At 37.6% G+C, this 19,032-nt stretch overlaps 1 protein-coding gene across 3 annotated transcripts in view; it reads right to left on the bottom strand.

Moving 5' to 3' along the window:
* Positions 1 to 15,375, bottom strand: part of mbd5 (methyl-CpG binding domain protein 5) — a 59,734-nt gene extending 44,359 nt beyond the window's left edge. The window contains exon 1 of one of the 3 annotated variants that reach the window (XM_085397263.1): positions 15,282 to 15,375. The gene's annotated coding sequence lies outside the window, so the exon portion shown is untranslated. Of the gene's footprint in view, positions 1 to 840; positions 1,003 to 15,183 lie in introns of those variants that run through there. The other 2 variants (XM_085397264.1, XM_085397266.1) reach the window with 2 other exon arrangements.
* Between the last annotated feature and the right edge of the window lie 3,657 nt (positions 15,376 to 19,032).

Below are 19,032 nucleotides of genomic sequence, written 5' to 3'. Positions count from 1 at the left end.
TTTTACCTTGGGTGCTAACAATGAAGGTCAAGGCCAAATAATTACCCAATCCAGGTACTCATGTACCCGAAGGCCTAGTATATTGTTGTGAAATTGTGGGTAATATAAAGTTTTTAAGTTTTTTTAAAATTTGGTGTCACCTTGACCTGATTTTCATGAAAATTAAATCAGCTTGAGCTGTTGTTGGTATCTACCATCACATAAAATTTGAAAATTATATCTTGTAAACTGTGAAGACTAAACTGCTAACAAAAACACAGACAGACAAACGGAACTAATTACATACTCCCTCTTTTTGGAGGGGAGAGTAAAAAGGTAATATCTAAGCCACAAAGCCTATTGTTCAGAACTAATTTAAGAAATTTAACCCCCATGATGCACTCTAATTTACTTTGGGGCGATACGGGGAAATACAGGGAATAACAAAACTCTGCAGTTATATCTAAATAATTTCTCGTGGCTCAATGGACAGTTAAAATTAGGGTGGGGCCACTCTGATATGTCGATATCAGTTGGTTCCTGACCCAAAAAGCTGGAAGAGATATCTGTAGCTCCTGGCTCTGAAAAGTGAAGCCGATGCAGATTTGTCTTACAACTGCATTCTATTTAATGAGCATTAGGAGGCGAACTCTCTGACTCTGCAAAGAGGACTGCCTATAGAAGTCTAGGGGAAGAAAACCCCTTGCATCTGTAGAGTGACCTCAGAAAACATTTTCCTGATGAGTTTATGTGCTCAGACACCAATTTCAAGCCATACTGAGTAAAACACTAATTTGACCTTGTAAATTATGGTCAAAATTAGAAACCCTGGCTGATTGTGACCCACACCCAGTTTCACACCTTGGCTCAGGCGATTAGAGGATCATCAGGGGGTCCTTTTGTCCCTCTTTGGGGGGTCACTCCCACTAGGTTTAAATCTGGGACTCCCCACCATTTGACCTTAGAACTGAAGAAGCTTCTCGGATGAGAGGTGAAACATCTTCAAGCAACTTAAAGAAGTCCAGATTCTTTTCTTTGCAAGCTCCTTTGACTACGATGACCTGGATGACTGAGAACCTTCACAGACATTAATGATGACTATTGCTATCATTCAGAGACCAAAGCAATTGTAAATGTACTACTAAGAGTCCGGGAATTATAGTTGACCACAGATTATAAAGAGTTCTTGGTCTATGAGTAGGATATTGAGTAAAAGTAATAGTAAAACCAAGGTGCATACTTTATTAAAGGTCTTTCACCTTCAACACAACAACAGCACCACTGCGCAATGCAAGGACAGTTACCCGTCAAAGAACAGCGCAAGCATGCCCGTCGGGGGAGCCTTGGTGCTTGCTGTAATGTGACATACATATAGTGGACCAATAAAAATGCAGAATGACAAGAAGTGTGCTTTTAATACAAGCAAAATCCACAAACAGTCTGCAAACATGATGTAGACCAGAATGTAGTTAATTTTGGGTCTTCAGGCTATGAGATGGAGTCAGACCGCAAGCAAAAGACTAGCTTTTAATGTTTAAAGCAAGTTTAAAGTTTCAAAGCTTTAATGTACAGATTACAAATCAATGACTTCACCAAGAGGGAGACAAAAAATATTAATTCATGAATACACGACTGTTCTTGACAAGATGAACTCCTCTTTGCAGCTCAGAAACTTGAGCCAGAAAACTTGAGTTATTCTGCGACCTTCTAAGAAATGGAACAGGAATTATAGCTCAGCTCTCGAGTCTCCAATGGTCCATGTCTGTAGCAAAGTATAATCAAGGTCTTAACAAAGAAAGGTGATAACCAGCATTGTGATACACATTAACTCTTACTGGGGTTTTACGTTTTGTCAAGCGAGCTAATGCAAAGAAAGCCTGGCTACTAGAAGTAGTAACATCTCGCTGCAAGAAAACCAACATCAGCTGTTTGGTACCAGAACCAATACCAGTATCCTTACTAGGAGTCTGTAGCTTAATCGCCTAAATATTAGACGAAGGTTTACACAGCAATTGATTGTTGAAAATGCTTTCATTTATCCTAACCGCTTTCATAACAACAGGTCTTTAATCTTGCCTCAACATTCAAGTCTATATAAAGAAAAAAAAGAAAAAAAAAAAACTGCAGCAGTTTTGTCAGCTTCCCCCCGTCTCCCTATCAGACAGTAGGAGAAGCCCGTCAAAGCTGGTAATCAGGCTGAATAGAGCCTGTGAGTGATGGAGCTCCATGCAAAGCTTCCTCTCAGCCGCTGGTGCTGCTGACTCATATCTGAGACCAAACTCAGTGACACCACCACAGAGGAAGAACGGTTTAAAAAAAAAAAAAGAAAGAAAGAAAGAAAGAAAAGAAAGAGGTGGCAGTTAAACATACACAGTTTATCTGAAAAGACACGACAGCAAAAGGAGAAACCTCTGTTGCATAGTTAAAATCTAATTTAACATAAGTCTAAGTCTAGAGAAGACATCGTTTCTACCGTTGGGTTCACACTGGAGGGAAAAATGAATTATGCTTCCCTGTAGGAGCCCAGTGCAGCGTTGCTATTTGAAGACATCTTTGGCTTTTATAAATGCTGTTTTTTTGAGGCATGCTCTCTTGTATTATTCCCTCAAATTGGAAAGATGCAGACTCGTAAAATCATGGGCCTGATCTCAATCAAACACTTTTAAATTACCAACCACCGAGAGCTACTCTACAACACAAAAATTCATAAGCATGATTATTTTGTAGGGGTGGGGGAAAAAATCGATACTGTGTAGTATCGTGATATTTTGTTTGCTAATAATGTATCGATACAGGGACAGCAGAAATCGATATTTTGTTACAAAAAAAGTTTTTGTGGACTGGAACACGCTCTGACTTCAGAGCATGTTGATCAGCTCCTTTTTCTGAGCAAGAATCCTGACATTCCTTCACTGTCCAAATGTATTTAACTTTTTTTTGGCAGCAATAAACATGACAGTTTACTTATTTTAATTTAAGACATGTTTTATTTTAATTAAGTTTAAAACCTTTTTATTTAATGTAAAATTATATTTTGTTTTAATTTACTTTCAAATTCTTCAGTTGCTGAAGGGGCTGCATAGTTTTCATAAATTGCATAGTTCAGAATAGCTATAATTGTACCAGATGGTTGCATTCAGTTAAGTTGGACTAGACTGTAATACAAACCGTTCAAGTTTGTCAACAATAAAACTGACTGAAATGAGAGAAAGACTGAGTGCGAGACTTTGATATTAGATAAAATGAATATTGATAAAGTTTACCTTTATGTACAGAATCTGAATATCGCAAAATATTTTTAAAAAATTGCAATAATATCGTATTGTGCGTTAAGTATTGTGATAATATCGTATCGTGGGATGTATGGTGATTCCCACCTCTATTATTTTGATCAGCAGTTAATCTTATTCGCTTAACACAATCCTACTCCTTTTCTTATTTTTGGTTTACCCTTCTTTAGAATTTCTTCTTATGCACGAACTAGCTTCATGGATCAGTTTTTTGGGATCATCTCTAAGGCATGCTGCAGTCATACCACATGAATTACAAAAGCTTACATAACAATAACAGTGTTAACAGTTACCCCCCCACTGGGGCAGGTCGATCACTTTAAATTCCCCCAAAATAAAGCCAATTAAAATTACTTTACGTACTGTTAGCTTATCGCATAAAAATAACATGTCATTTATTAGCAGACTGATACTTCCACTGCAGTTAGTACGTAAAGTAAAATGCATGTAAAGGAGTTAAAAATAAATATACATAACAAACGTTAGGGGAATCTGTTTTGTCTTCATCTAACTGAGCAACAAAGTATTGGTCGATTAAATTTTTAAATATCTGTACCAGTCTTGAAAATCATACATCATAGGCTCTAAAAGAGAGGCAGCTGTTAGCCTGCATCAAGTTTACAAGAAATTTTTACAGATTTAGAGATCTATCAGGTAGTGTTTAGCAGTGCTGCTTCACACCAGGAAGGTCCTGAGTTCGATTCTACCACGTGCCTGGGGCCTTTCGGTGTGGAGTTCACACGTTCTCCCCGTGTTTGCGTGGGTACTCTCTGGGTACTCCAGCTTTCTCCAACAGTCCAAAGGCATGCCGTTATAGGGGTTAGGTTAATTGATGATTCTAAATTGCCCATAAGTGTGACTGTGAATGGTTGTCTCTGGTTTGAGTGTTTTAAGTCTGCGCCAGATTGGCGACCAGTCCATGGCTCCAGCCGTTGGATGGACAAAGATCAGTTTAACTGCAAGCAGACAGTTTCCATTTTCCATTTTAGCTTCTACTTAAATTACTAAGCTGCTGCCGTGTAAAAAGTAGATGGAAGCAGTTAAAAAACAATAACAACCAAACAAACAAAACAGTTTTTTGTTACATTTAAACAATCCATATGGGTGGTTTGATTTCCATTGGCATTTCATTGTGAAAATACTGACGGTAATAAAAACTAATCATTAAAAACTAATGATTACTGGCTCCAAAGATTCGGCCACTTTTTATGTTGAACCCTGCATAAATATAAAATTTAAGGGAAAAAAAAAATCAAACGTAAACAGGATTTTATCAATTTCTCTCAAACCACACATATAATTATTATGGACAACCACATTTGACTTTCGAAAAATGTTCTCTCAAGTCTTGGCAATCATGGACGAACAACAAAAAAAAAAAAAATCTTTCTCAAACTGATATCAAACTATTTACATGCTTTCCAAACTAGGGCTGCTCGATTATGGCAAAAAGTGATAAGTCACGGTTATTTTCACTGAAATTGAGATCTCGATTATTTGACGATATTTATTTAACAATAACAATGTATTGAATAATGACTTTAAAGATTGTCAAAAAATAATATAAAATAGTGTGCAAATACTGATAACAGTGCAAATGTTTGCAATATAAAAAATAAATGAAAAATGTAAACATCTATGTTTAGTGAACTTTGCAGTGTTGCTCTGTGGTGCAGCTACGACACTGTAGCAAAGTTTACACACTATAGCTGTGTCCCAATTCAAGGTCTGCACGCTTGAAGTACGCGCACTACGTACGGTGCATACTATAAGTACGAGAAGTGCAGAAGTGAGAGGCTTGTGAAATAGGACGGTATACGCTTCGTCGCGCTGTTCAGGTTGCCTAGCAACCATGATACTAACCGCGAGACAGGGAACATACAGCTTTGTTTGACAGAAATGAAGGAGAAAAATGTTTTGTTAGTCATTCATTTTTGTCATGACATCACTTTGATTAGTTGAGTATCTGAGGCTGAGACCACGGGACTGTAAAACATGATTGTTGGGCTTAATTTCTGTGCTGAACAGTCATTTAAGATTAGTTAGTAAATAACAATTAGTTAATGTTGTTCATGAGACTAAAGTCATCTCACTGTGGTAATGTAAATATAATATGGCCAATATTATAGTATTGTCAGATATATATATTTCAGATTGTTGTGTTTGTGGATATATGACTGACTTTAATTATTAAACATTCGCACATAAATAAGTGACGTCATATTCAGTACTTTTGACAGTTCACTCTTCGGCCGCTCCATCTTATTAGGGAAATTCATTCAGAAATGTTTAACGAATGAGATGTCACAACTTTCAAGTACAAAGTTGTTATGAAGTCTGTCACATCCCCCCCCCCTTTTTTTTTTTCTTTTTTTATTTATCCTTATTATTTCATTGTACTGTATATTGTTACTCTTATTTGCCTTGTATGTCTACTGTACAAACTGAACTGGAATGACTGACTGTTCGCTTTATACGTTCAATAAAGTTTGGGGGAAAAAAAACCCTCTTCGGCCGCTCCCTTCTGCCGTATTTTGCAGCAAAATTCTCCACACCCACCGCCGCGCTATGAATTGTGGGATATATGGGACCACGAAGCGTGCACCGGACCACGCTTGATATTTGGGGAAATCGATGGCGCATTTGGAGTATGCATTTGAAGTACACTTCGAATTGGGACAGCAGTCGTCGCGTGGCGGTGACGTAACCGCACTTAAAATGCGTACTTCAAGCGTGCAGACCCTGAATTGGGACACAGCCTATGTCTACTTGATCCACATCTGACTCCGCGAACCCACCCATATGGAAAAGAAATAGTAAAAACTTATATGATTTACTCATGAAAGTGGCCACTTTCTCATTACTTTCATACATTGTTTTAGTAAGTATCCAAAACATACAAGTTTCATTATATAATTTTTCAAGGGATCTTATATCTGTTTTCACTCTTATATGCTTTTCATACAAGTTTCACACAAGACAGATATAAACTTTATAAGATTTATATATATCTTTTCCATATGGGCATAATGTTTCCACACCACTGAAGTTTTTTTACCTCTCTTTTCAACCAACGGCAGTCACTCTCCTCTCCAAATAACTTCTGCTTAGCTTTCCGAGGTTCCCTCGGGTCCTCTTAATCAGCGGTCCCCAACCCCCAGGCCTCGGACCGGTCCGTGAGTCGTTTGGTACCAGGCCGCGAGAGTTGAGGCTCAGGTGTGAAATGTATAGTTTTTAGGGTTTTTATCGGTTTTCAGCGTTATTTCGTTATCGTTTACTCAGTTTTCCTGGGTCTTTTCACATGTGTTATGAATAAAAAAAATTTTCGGTACCTGTACTAGTTTTATTTTGTTGTATTTATCCGTGACACCTTAAAGGCCGGTCCATGAAAATATTGTCGGGCATAAACTGGTCCGTGGCGCAAAAAAGGTTGGAGACCGCTGCTCTTAATTGTTGTGACACGTGTTCGAAATGCAAAGAGGTGCGCTCGATTTCCCACACGGAGCAGCGCGAGAGTAAAGCACGAGGGAGGGGCTAATAATCGGCTCAGTCATTTTTAATGATCGTTGAAAGCCCAGATCGTAATCGAGATTAAAATTCGATTAATTGAGCAGCCCTATTCCAAACTACAACTTTCTACATGAAAGTTGCTGTCATTAGCAGCCATGCTAATGCACATACCAGTAGTATCAGTACACATCTGCACTACAAAAAACAGGGTACATGTGAATACAGCATATGCTATGCTGTCCCAAACAAATGCTGTGTTCTGGTAGACTGTAAAGCTTGAGGGCTACAACTTCACCAAAGATATCACAGGAATGGTAAATTTCTATCCACCTAGGTTAAAATCTACAAGTTCGACGTCTTCCAAGTGGTCAAGTAATGTCCTCGCTGTCAGCAAGGACTCCCAACCAGGAGGGTTAAGAAAAACGTGTCTTTTTACAGAGGATTTCCTTAAACCTAAAGTACAAAAAACAGCGGGAAAAGGAAATGAAACCCATTTTTGTGCGTTTCCTTTGCTGCTTGAACATGATGAAAGTGTGTTTTCTTAGTCATAGGTGACAGCAGAGCTGAGTTCCCGAAACATAACTGCACATCATGGCTGCAGCAGCTGGAGATACCACGTGGAAGACACAAGAAGTATGATTCACCATCTCGGGCTGTTTGTATTTTCTCCTGCCAGCTGTTTATAGCAGTGGTGGTCACGAAGAGAACAATGAGGAAGATGCATAAAGGCTCCCAGCCTTCAATAAAGCACACCTACTAAAGCTACCTCTACCTGTCTCTAACTCCTGATGTGAATTTGGGGAACAGTGAAGGTGCACCCTGCCACCTACTGCTCTGCCGGCTACATAGAGATGCAGGAGGAGGTGGATAAAACTGCTACAAGCTGGACTGTCTGAGATCAAACACTAGCAGTCAAACCAATGCAGTTGTATAAAATACACCAACTGTGGATGGAAAAAAAAAAAAAAAGGACAGAGACACGTATTTGAAATTCGTTTTCCTACTTTGTCTCCTTAAACCATAGAAGAGAGATATGAGAGGAAATCTCTCAACTTATAGTGCATAAAGTTAGACCTCAAGCAAAAACTTGAACAGTGGATGAAAATAATTTTTTACTTTTTTCTTTAAAGTATCGCCATCCAGATTTTCAGAAGTGAATATTTGCTAAAATTAGGTTCTGTATGAAAGGTATATATCACAACTTCATGCTTTCTTGCACCACACTTTCCACTAGTGCGTTTAGTAGGTTAATTGTATTCTGTTTTATTTTCCATGAACTTTTTCTCTGTTATTACTCAAAGTTTTCATTGAAATCTATAATAATTTTACTTGATTGTATTTATTTTGACTTCAAATTTGTTTCTAGCTGTTAAAGGTATTTGTTTGGCCATATGGTCATTTATTTTACTGAGCTATCAGGGCTGGTAAAAATAAAATTAAAAAAACATTAAAAAAACGGCAGATTTCAAACTATGTTTATCTACTCTGAGGACCTGTAACTGAAAGTATTCACAAAATGAAGGTAAATGTTGCAACCCCTTTTTAAATATGCCAACTCAGATTTGTATGGAAAACCCAGAAAGGTCAATCTCACACATCCAAAAGTGCATGTACTTGAATGTGATGGGAATTTTACAGTTTGGAGTGAATCCAGCTGCACACGTCACCAAAACAGTAGAGAACAAGAGAGGGAAAAAGTTAATGTGGTACAAAAGGAAGAAATGCACCCTCAATAGGAAATAAGTAAAAAAAATTACAAACTGTTTTAGATACGAAATCACATTAAAGAAAAAAAAAAGACGAGCAGAAACACAGCCAAAGATCCTCGAGTAACTAAATTTGTGGTCCATTAAAGATGGCAGCTTATGTAAATGAAAACGTTCTCCGTCAGTGTCCAAATATTAAAGAATATGATCAGACAAAGTGGCCTGTGTGCATTTCATTATTAGGTCAAGAGGTAGATTTCTTTGCTTTGTTCATGCCTGAGCTGGACTTTCACTCAACTCTAACGACAACCTGTCTCTGACCGATCTTTAGTCATCGGGACAAGAAAAGGAGAAAGAGGAAAACCTTTATCTAGGAGCCGACAACATTTACTCGCCAACTCACAATTCAGGTCAGAACATGAGCTCCAAACGACTTTAGGAGCACGCAACGCCAGTTTGCCAGCATTTGGACTCTGGTAAGTTTGAATGGAGCACATAACCCACTGGAAGACTTAAGGTCTTTGCAGAGTGACAAATTAATAAAGCCAATTAGAAGAGATAACAGTGGTGGAGTAGTTGTTTTGGGAACTGTAAAAATCAAGGGAGCACAGTCACAGTCCAGCGGAAGCATTAAAATAGATGATCCGTTAGTCTTACTGGTATTACACAGGGTCTGACATAACCAATGGCAAAGTAAAATGTGTGTCTGCACAGGTTGATTTCAACCAATCAGTTCAACTGTAAAAAAAAACAAACAAACAACAAACAAAAAACTAGATGAAGTCAAACCCCATTAACAAGTGAGTGAGCATTTTCTCATTACAGGAAGCACACGAGGCTGCTGAGAGAAACTGGTGTGGAAAACGCAGCGGGAAGGCAACGCTGGAGCTTTGGAGCTCCACAGCATGAACCCCTCATCTGTATTTGAGGCTAAAAGTAGACTGAAAATTCACAATAAGCCTCCTTGTATTGTAAGGTAAAGACCCTTCAGTACTAGAGGGAGAACCCCAACAATCCGATGATCCCTACTGGGCAACAGTAGGGAGGAAGAACTCCCTTTGAACACAAAGAGACCTCCAGCATCCTGCTGTAACTGGTTGAGTGGTGAGGGGATAAAGATGCCAGAGTCTGCTTTTTATATGATGCTGGCTTTTAATTTTAAAATGAGAATCTATGGAAGAGCAGTGGCAGTGTCACGACTGAAAGCATGACCCCAGGTGAAGTGAACAATTTTTTCCCCCCAGAATAGACATCAGCAGGATTTTTTGTGTTATTCACAATTTAACAAAAAAAAAATTAAAAAATTCCTGGTGGTAAAAAGCCCACAAGAGTCTTTATCAAGCTACCAGAACAGCAAATTTAAAAACGTGAAAAGCATCTTTTACACTGCTTTCTTTGTAAAAGTCACAAATACGTCATCCACTCGTCTTTCTCAACAGCTTTTTTGTTTAATTTCATATTTTTGGCAGATGTTTGAATAAAAATCCCGAAATTCAGATATGGATGGTCTTTTGGCACCAATGTGCCCACCATTGATTTTAATCACTAAAGAGTTTATTAATAATCACAGAAACCCTTTTTTTTCATAAGAGGAGAAACACCCTTCCAAAGGTCTTCTCTATGCAGTATCTGACAAACTTGAATAGTCATGAATACTTTATGCATATGTGACTTTAACAACAGCATTTTCCTTTTGTTGTCCACCTATTTAGCAATAATTTTAAAAATGAAACACAAGAACAACACTGCATTTGGAAATTCTTAGTCTTTTCAGCACAGCTATTTCCATTATTGGCTTACTCTTAACTCACAGAGTTGGTATATAATAAACTCATTGAAGAGGACCAGTACAGCTTGAAAAATTGTTGTTGTTTTGTTTTTTAGGAGTGGTAAAAAGTACTTAAAAAAAGCTGCCTTTATGCAAATGGACAGCTTGTTTAGTATAAATTTGGCAGATTTCTTAAAATTGCAGCCATCCTCTCTCTTTCTAGCAGAAATACTTGCATACAGAGATACATGCAGTGCTCACTCAAACTAGGAGCACAAAGTGGCCTCTACTACATTTATATATAATTATTTTGCACATTTTGACTATGGCATATGTCTGCATTTATCCCATCTCCATCTTAACAGGTGGGCAAATCTGAACAAAACGTTGTGTGATGTCACACACACAACAATTATTCACAAATAGATAGATGGAGAGCGAGAGAGATTTTAGAGATTTGTTATAAATCCATTTATTTTTCCTTTTGTACATACTATGTTTATTTCATCATTTCCTTGCACATGCAAAGCCACTAATACATCATGCATTCATCTTCCTCAATATCTTGTCTTTTATTTCAGTCTTTTTGGCATGTGATTTAATGAACTGTCTGAAATTGGATTAAAATGGTCTTTTTATTGTTGTGCCTCATTATTGTGTTGTTTTTAACTGTTAGAATTATGAATATTGCATGTATGTCTGAATTATCATTCTCTGTTTTAAATGTATTTCGAAAATAATTCTTTTTAAACTCTAAATTTTCATGACAGAAAAGAACATAAATTATGGAGTTGCTCATAACTCTCATAGTCTGTATATAATTAAGTTAAAAGGACCAGTTCCGCTAGGAAAAACAATGCCATTTATCAGTTGTGGAGAAACATACCTCCATCCACATTTAAATAAAGCCATAGAGCACATTTTCAAAAATACTGACGTGAAAGTCACAAATCTCTCCTTGAATTGAATATTTATGGTTTTAAGTACATTTGTTTCAACTTTTTATTTCACTTTTTACTCTTAAAGATAAGGTCATTACAGAGCACCAGCTTGGAGAAACATACCTCCACAAGCATTTATGATGCAGGACACAAGCTGATAGAACGCAGCAAAAAATTTACCAAGTTTATGAGGTCAATGCATGAAAAAGATTATACCACTGTTTTTAGACGTCTTTAATTTAGGAATAGTCTGATGTAAAAGTCGCAAATGCATTGCCATAGCCCCAAACGCAATTACATAATCTTTGACAATACAATAAAATCTAAAATAAAACCAATAAAGTTGTTCCCTAATACTTTAAGTGTCGCTGGAGTCTTCATGTCATCAGATCTTTGTCTTCTTCATGCACCTTGGAATTAGGTGAAGTTGTGCCAGAAAAATTTGTTGTATATCTACATAACAGTTTCCCAAATGTTCCTCACAGTAAGAACGACAGTTTCATTAACAAAAGTACTGTTTTAGTACATGGTATTAGCAGAAAGTTGGTGCCTGTGTATCGGTAATGGAAAAAGTACCCTAATTACAACAAAGTGAGCCTACGTCAGATGTCAGGTGTTTATATGGAGCATTTTTATTCTGTTTGGGCTTTTAATCCCATTAAAGTCTGAAAATTAGAGTCCAGGTAAACATACATATGAAGAGGAAAAATTACAGGTAGAAATGCTCTTACCCATTATTTAGATGAGATATCTGTGCATTCAAAGAACTACTTATTGTCTTTTTTTCCCCCTTAATTAAGAAAAAACGTTGAGAGGGTTTTCAGATGCAGACAGTTTTTGAGAGTTTTTTCACAGCGAAACATGAAAGTGTCACAAAAAGAGACTTATTTGTTGATGTACAAAGAGACAAATTATAGGGATTTTTTGTGGTAGGTCGCACAACTTTATAAGCAATGTATTTCAATAGATGGTATATTTCATGTTTGCATTGTGTTTGTATTGTATTATTTCTAAACTTGTACAGTAGCTTTTAGTACCTAAACCAAGGGCTGTGCGATATGACCAAATTCTCATATCCTGATATAAGACATCTATCGTCCCGATGACGATATAAATCACAAAAATTTAACATTTTTTTTTGTAAATTCTGTGAATCTCGGGCAGCTCGACTTACGTGGAGTGTTTCCAGCTGGGCGTCATGTACCTGGAGTCGAGTGTTTTAACCGATGCATGAAACTATACATTTTTAGACATAAGTTGTAACGGCCGCCGTTTTCTTTGTGAGTATTTATTACACAGTGTGCTGCGGGGAAAAGCCTGTTCTAACGTTTGAGTCTAAGGTTTATTTTTAGCACCTGGCGGCTCTTTTTTGCTTCTCATCCGAAAATACTCTGCATACTCTTTCACGTGATTCAGTTTATTTTGAAAAGTCTCAACAGGATCTTGAGCTTTATTGTGAAGGGTTTATGTGGAAAATAAACAAGCGGACACGTGATGCAATGGTTTTACTGTCGTTGTTGCTAACGTCAACGCATAAATACAGGCGCTTGTCCGTCCCTAGTGTGGTTATATTAAATAAAAGAGAAAGAGAGAACTTTAAGAAATTAATATAGCCACTACATTGACCATCAAAATGATAAAAAAAAAAAAATTGCTGTAAACAGTTTATTTTGCGACACCACAAAATAAACGATAGCGTAAAATTAAACGATAGACGTTTTTATATCGTCATCCGGTATATATCGTTATATCGAACAGCCCTACCTAAACCTATACCTGAGTATTGTGAAAATCTTCAGCCACCCCTTATTTCTTTATATTTTGCTTCAGATGAGCCAGACTTTGCTATTTTTTAAAGCTTGAACAATAGTTCTCCAGGCTTTCTGGAGGTCTCCCAAAGTTTTTCTTTGGGCATTTAATGGTTTTTTTTCCCCACTGGGGTTCAGTCCAGTCATAGTTTTTCCTTATTTATTTAGTCGAATCTATGAAAAATGCCAACAATAACACAAACTGACAGGTTCAAAAAGTAACAAACTGATTCCCAAAGAGCTATTAGCTGGTTTGTCTCAGCATGGTGTGCAACATGTCCTTAAAAAAAATCTGAGGAAACTGAACAAGTAGAGGACACAAGAAGACTTGGAAGGCCTACAGCAGATGAACAGTATATTAAAGTCATTTTCTTATGCAAAATCACAAAAGGGCTGCCTGGAAAATCAGTTGTAACGGGTCTTACGGAGTGATGAATCCAAATTTGACATTTTTGTTTCAAATTGTTGCCAGTATGTAAAGAGAGGTACAACTGTGAGTGGTTCTATCATGGTTTGGGACTAGATTTCAGCCACTGATGTGGGAAATCTTGTCGAAACTGTTGATAAAACAAGTATGAATGCAGAGAAGTCTGATTTTGATGCACCAATGATCCCAAAAACACTACCAGTGCACTAAAAGAAAACAAAATGCTACACTGTCAGTCATGGATTGGCCTCCCCAGAGCCCGGACCTCATAATAACTAAGAACAGAACCAAAGGCATCCAACATCCAAAGAAAAGCTTTGAATGTCCTTCAAGAATCCTGGAGAACTATTCCAGAAGACTACTTAAAGAAATGACAAGAACGCTACCTAAGAGAGTTCAGACTGTGTTGAAGAGTAAAGGTGGTCACACCAGATATTGACATTCAAGCCCAGCAGAACTGTACAGAACTGTACAGGTCCATTTTTATATACTGCAGCTTCATTTATGTTTGCACACATTTCCCATTTCCTAGAAAAGTATACAGAAATGAGGGGCCGCTAAAGACTTTTCTATTGCCTTTCACCTTTTTAAAGTGGAAAACATTAATCTGCCGTACACTGACACAAATCAGTACATGAGTACAGTACATGAAACACTAATCAATAGATTAAAGGTTGCAACTAATTCATAAACTGCTGCGAGACTGCGCTGAAGATGTTCAATATGAAGGGTTTTTTGTGAATTTCCATCTATATTTACAGCTGTCCAGTTTCATGAAAGTGAAGAGCTACCAGCACAAAGCACCTTCTATTTGCTAAGCATAAACCTGCAACACCACAAAGGTTAGACACGCTGTCCTGACCCATAAGATATCCACCGCTGGCTAGATTAAACCCATTAATTCTCAGCACAGCACTTAAATCTTGCTGTAGCTCCTGCCTGCTGGATTTGGCTAAGGAAAGCTTCGGGGATAAATGAGCCATATTGTCCTGCAGCAGCCTTCAAAGTTGACAGCCACATAGCCTGAATGACAAGACTTTTTTTACCCACCCGAAGCCGGAGGAAGATGACAACCGCTTGTGTACACAACCAAAACAACCTAAACGTTAGATAATAGCCAATTAGCCTGGTGGACATTAGCTGGGGCTGCTCATCAACTGAGCCAAATGTTGGTTTAATAACCATTAGCTCGGGCTCCATCGTGTGAGGGGCCTCCGCATTAAGAGGGGACCGTGTCAACAAGCGGGATCAGTCCTGTCTGACTGCCTTTTTGATGCACTGTATATGAACTAGCTGAACTAGCTGGGGGGTTAGCCTGCCAAGCGTCAGCTGTCTAGCTGCCGTTAGCTTAGCTAGCTTGTTGTAACGAAAATGAATTAGGACGAGCTCGGCTACGCTAATAACGTTTCAGCATTTAATTGGAACCGCGGAGCTGGGTTCGTGCATGCCGGGGACCAGCAGGCCCGGGGTTCCGACTTCAAATTGTCGAAGTAAAAAAAAGAGAGAGAGAAGAAGCAGCTAGGCCCGGTCGTTGAGGTTTCGAGCCAAAGGGGGAGGGGGGCAGGCAAGGCCAGGGGTAAGGCCGAGTTAGCACGGGTTAGCTTAGCATGCTAGCTAACAGCCGTGCAAGCCCGTTGCGTTTGCAGAGGGGAGAGCGAAGAAGAAGAAGGGAGAGAGAGGGAGAGAGAGAGACGCTTTTCAAGCACTAACGTTTCTGTCTGCGTCAAATCAAACCGTAAACTGTCCGTTCTTACCCGGGCATCCCGGCGAATGCGTACCGGAGCCGAAACAGCGAAACGGGCGAGCAACAGTGCGTCTGCAAGCTTAGGAAAAATAAGAATAAGCAGCCTACCCATTAGTTCTCTGCCTCTGCTGGTTCTCCTACACTGGGATATTGGAAATGATGGAGAGCTGCACTGCGCATGCGCCAAGCTCAACCAGCCAGCAGATGGGAGAGGTGATGCACGTTTCCTCACATACACGAACTCTGCATGGCCAAAAGGGGAAAAAAGAAAGGGGAAAAAGTTAGGGGTAACCTGGATGTAAGGGTTGGGATGGGGCCTCATACTGAGTCACAGCCTGAACCGGCGGGTCCCATTTTGAGGCCTGAGGGGCATCCAGGGACCCCTGAGGCAGAATTGGCTGCAAAACTATTTGATCCCTTTTTCCACATATTTGACTTTAATCCTGGGAGATATAGAACTGGTTTTATTTTTTATTATTTTATTTTTTATAATTTTTCTTCCTAAAGACTATGGAAACGTTTCACAGTACATTACGAATGTACTGTAGGTCATTGAGGTCATCCTATATACACTCATACACTCATGTATATACTCATCCACCAAAAATAAATACAAAACAAAAAATATACTGATCATTTGCTGCCAATATATTATCATTTTTTATATGATGTAAGTTTCTGTAAAAAAGGTAAAATTCAATAAATTCATTGTGTGGTTAAAAATACAGAAAGACACATTAAAAAAAATATACTAAAAGTCACTTCATTATTGTGTCATTTTCCCAATTTTTTTAAGCTTTCTTCTGCCAGTAAAAGAGTGAATATTTTTTGCCATCCAAAAGCCTCGAAATTTCAAGGTGATAACTCAAAATTTTGATTTATGTTATTCAAAAATTTCAACTAATAACTTAAAATTCCAAGACAACATATCTTAAAAACCTTTGGTTACTTCTGAGTAAGTTGAAATTTTGAAATAATCCGTCAGTAATGTGACATTTTAAAATACCTAATGTGAAATTTGGGGTTCATAATGCAAGTATTCACATTATATATGTCAAAAATTTGGTCTGAATAAATCAAAATCTCAAGATTTTTATTTTAACATTAAGACATAATAAATCAAAATTACAAACTGAAAACTAATCTAACAACTTTACTCAAATCAACGTAAAATTTAGATTTATGTATCTCAAAATTTCACGTCTCGAGTTATGCATCTCAAAATTTCAAGCTTGAAATAACTTGAAATTTCAAGATACCTCTGTGTTTTGAGATACTCACTAACAACTTATGAAAACTTTGTGAAATTCTGAGTTAGGTATCTCGAAATTTGGAGTTACTCAGAAGTAACTCAAAGTTTCAAGATGGTCAGTAATTTAAGAGTTTCAAACTTAAACCAAAGCCTTACAAGGGCAGGAAACAACCTTCCATACTAAACAACTCCCTGCTTTCACTTTCATTCTGTTGGATTTGAGATGCATTGTGGGTTTTTTTTTTTTCATTTTCCAACTGTATTTTGAATAGATTGTTGCTTTTATTTGGAGACTGACAAAAAGACTGTTAATTTCTCTTATTATTATTTATTATTAACAATTTTGCTTCCCTTTTTTAAATCCTTTGGAGTTTGTTTTTGTCTTCCCACATGATTTTCATGGTTTTTGGTCACTATGTTTTGTGCTTCTTTCATTTTTTCCTCACTGCCTCAGTATCTTTCCATACTAATATACTTTTTTACACTATAGATCACTGGAATTAGATAAAGCCTTTAACCTAAAGACCTCATGGAAATCACACACACAAGTATTTCTGCTTGCTGTTCAATAAAAAAAAAGTACATAAATTTGTTTTATATCATTTCTTGTTATTACAGTTTGGACCACAGACACTGTTCATTTCAATGTTTAATAAAAATGTATTTAAATAAATATGAAGTGGAAAAAGCTTTTAATCACAAGGTTTTGTTTTCCCAAAAATGGAACATTGTACATGTATTCGATTATTATGTATTTGACAGTTGTAACTTGTTACTTTAATGTGCATAGCAAAGTCATAAAATCAAATCAAATTGATGATTATTGAATATTAATTAATAAAACTAGTAATATATGTTGACTACAGTGACACTACATATCATAGTTTCAAAGTTATAAGGCTTTTAGTCCATTTTCCACCAATACATCATTGAGTTGACCTTGAAGACCTTGGTGGATGTAAGCCAAATTTGAATGGATTGTTAACATGACCCCACTCTACACTCATACAAAGTTTTATCAGAATTCATTCACAACTTTTGAAGTTATTGTGTTTACAGACAGGATGGTGGTATGCACACACACAAATCCTACTAAAAACATAACCTTCTTGGTAACAAAATACATCTGATTTTTTTTTTTTTTACAAATAAATAATGTTGAATTTACTTGCAGAAAAATGACTTAGAGGCAACTTGTTAGTAATTACGGAAGCGTAGAGCTGCCACCTAGGCAAAAGAAAAATACAAGTGTATCACGTTATAACGTGAAAAGTTTATTGTTCTAACAAGATACTTTTCCTGTTTGTACAATATATGATCACGTTCGTACAATATAATATTTATATTGTAATAACGTGATATTATGTTGTTCAAACATGAAAAGTATATTGTACAAACAGGAAAAGTATCTTGTTAGAACAATAAACTTTTCACGTTATAACGTGATACACTTGTATTTTTCTTTTGCCTGGGTGGCAGCTCTACGCTTCCATAAGTAATAACACTGTTTTGACTGTGGCATGATTATATTAAGTACTAAAACGAACCTTAACAATTAGTTATATAAATTTCAGATACAGCTTTCACTCTTTCTGTCAGTTTGAACGCATTCACAACACAAACACCCCAACGAGGTTTTCATGGAGATGTTTACTGGGTATCAAGATGTCACGTCAGCTGACTTTGCAAAGCAAAACTGAAACTACTAAAAATTCAACTAAAACTAGACAATTTTAAACAATAATCAATATGTCAACCAAGACAAGACACTTGTTATAACCAAGGAAGGCTGCCATGGCAGTGCAGTCATCAGCACTGTCACCTCACAAGAGGCTCCTAGGTTGGATTCATCCAGTGGACTGGATGCAAACTCCTTTCTTCAAAGTCCAAAAACATGTATGGGGTTAGGTTAGTTGTTTAAGTCTAATTAATTGACTTTAAGCGAGGATTGACAGGCTGCACTTTGTCTTTGACGGAAGATGGGTAGGCTGTGGTCATTTCTGATGAGCTGTAACCTCAGTTTCCTGTTCTTAGCAGTGTCACCTGCTATGATCTTCTGCTGCCGTAGACCATCTGCATCAACATTCAGTATGTTGCCTGTTCAGAGATGCTCTTCTGTATACTTTGATTACATCCGTCCACTTTCTTCCACTAATACAATTCAGGATCAAGCCAGAATTTGGTGTAAACAACATGAAGCATGGCTCCATCCTGCCTTGTATCAACAGTTCAGGCTGGTGTTGGATGTGTAACGGTGTGGGGAATATTTTCTTGGCACTCTTTTGGTCCTTAGTACCACCTGAGCATCACTGAAACTCTACAGCCTACCTGAGCATTGTTGCTGAGCATGTCCATCCCTTTATGACCACAGTGTACCATCTTCTGATGGCTGCTTTCAGCATAATAACACACCATGTCACAAAGCTCAGATCATCACAAACTGGTTTCTTGAACATGACAATGAGTTCACTGAGTTCACTGTACTCAGATGGTCTCCACAGTCACCGGATCTCAGCCCATTTGGGATGTGGTGGAACAGCAGATTCACGTCATGGATGTGCAGCCAACAAATCTGCAGCAACTCTGTGATGCTGTCATGTCAACACG

This window comes from Rhamphochromis longiceps, linkage group LG23 (genome assembly GCF_057381845.1).
Source record: "Rhamphochromis longiceps isolate RC_006_pf linkage group LG23, R_longiceps_female_GT1.1, whole genome shotgun sequence".
Taxonomy (NCBI): Eukaryota; Metazoa; Chordata; class Actinopteri; order Cichliformes; family Cichlidae; genus Rhamphochromis; species Rhamphochromis longiceps.
This window is presented reverse-complemented; position numbering and strand designations above follow the sequence as displayed.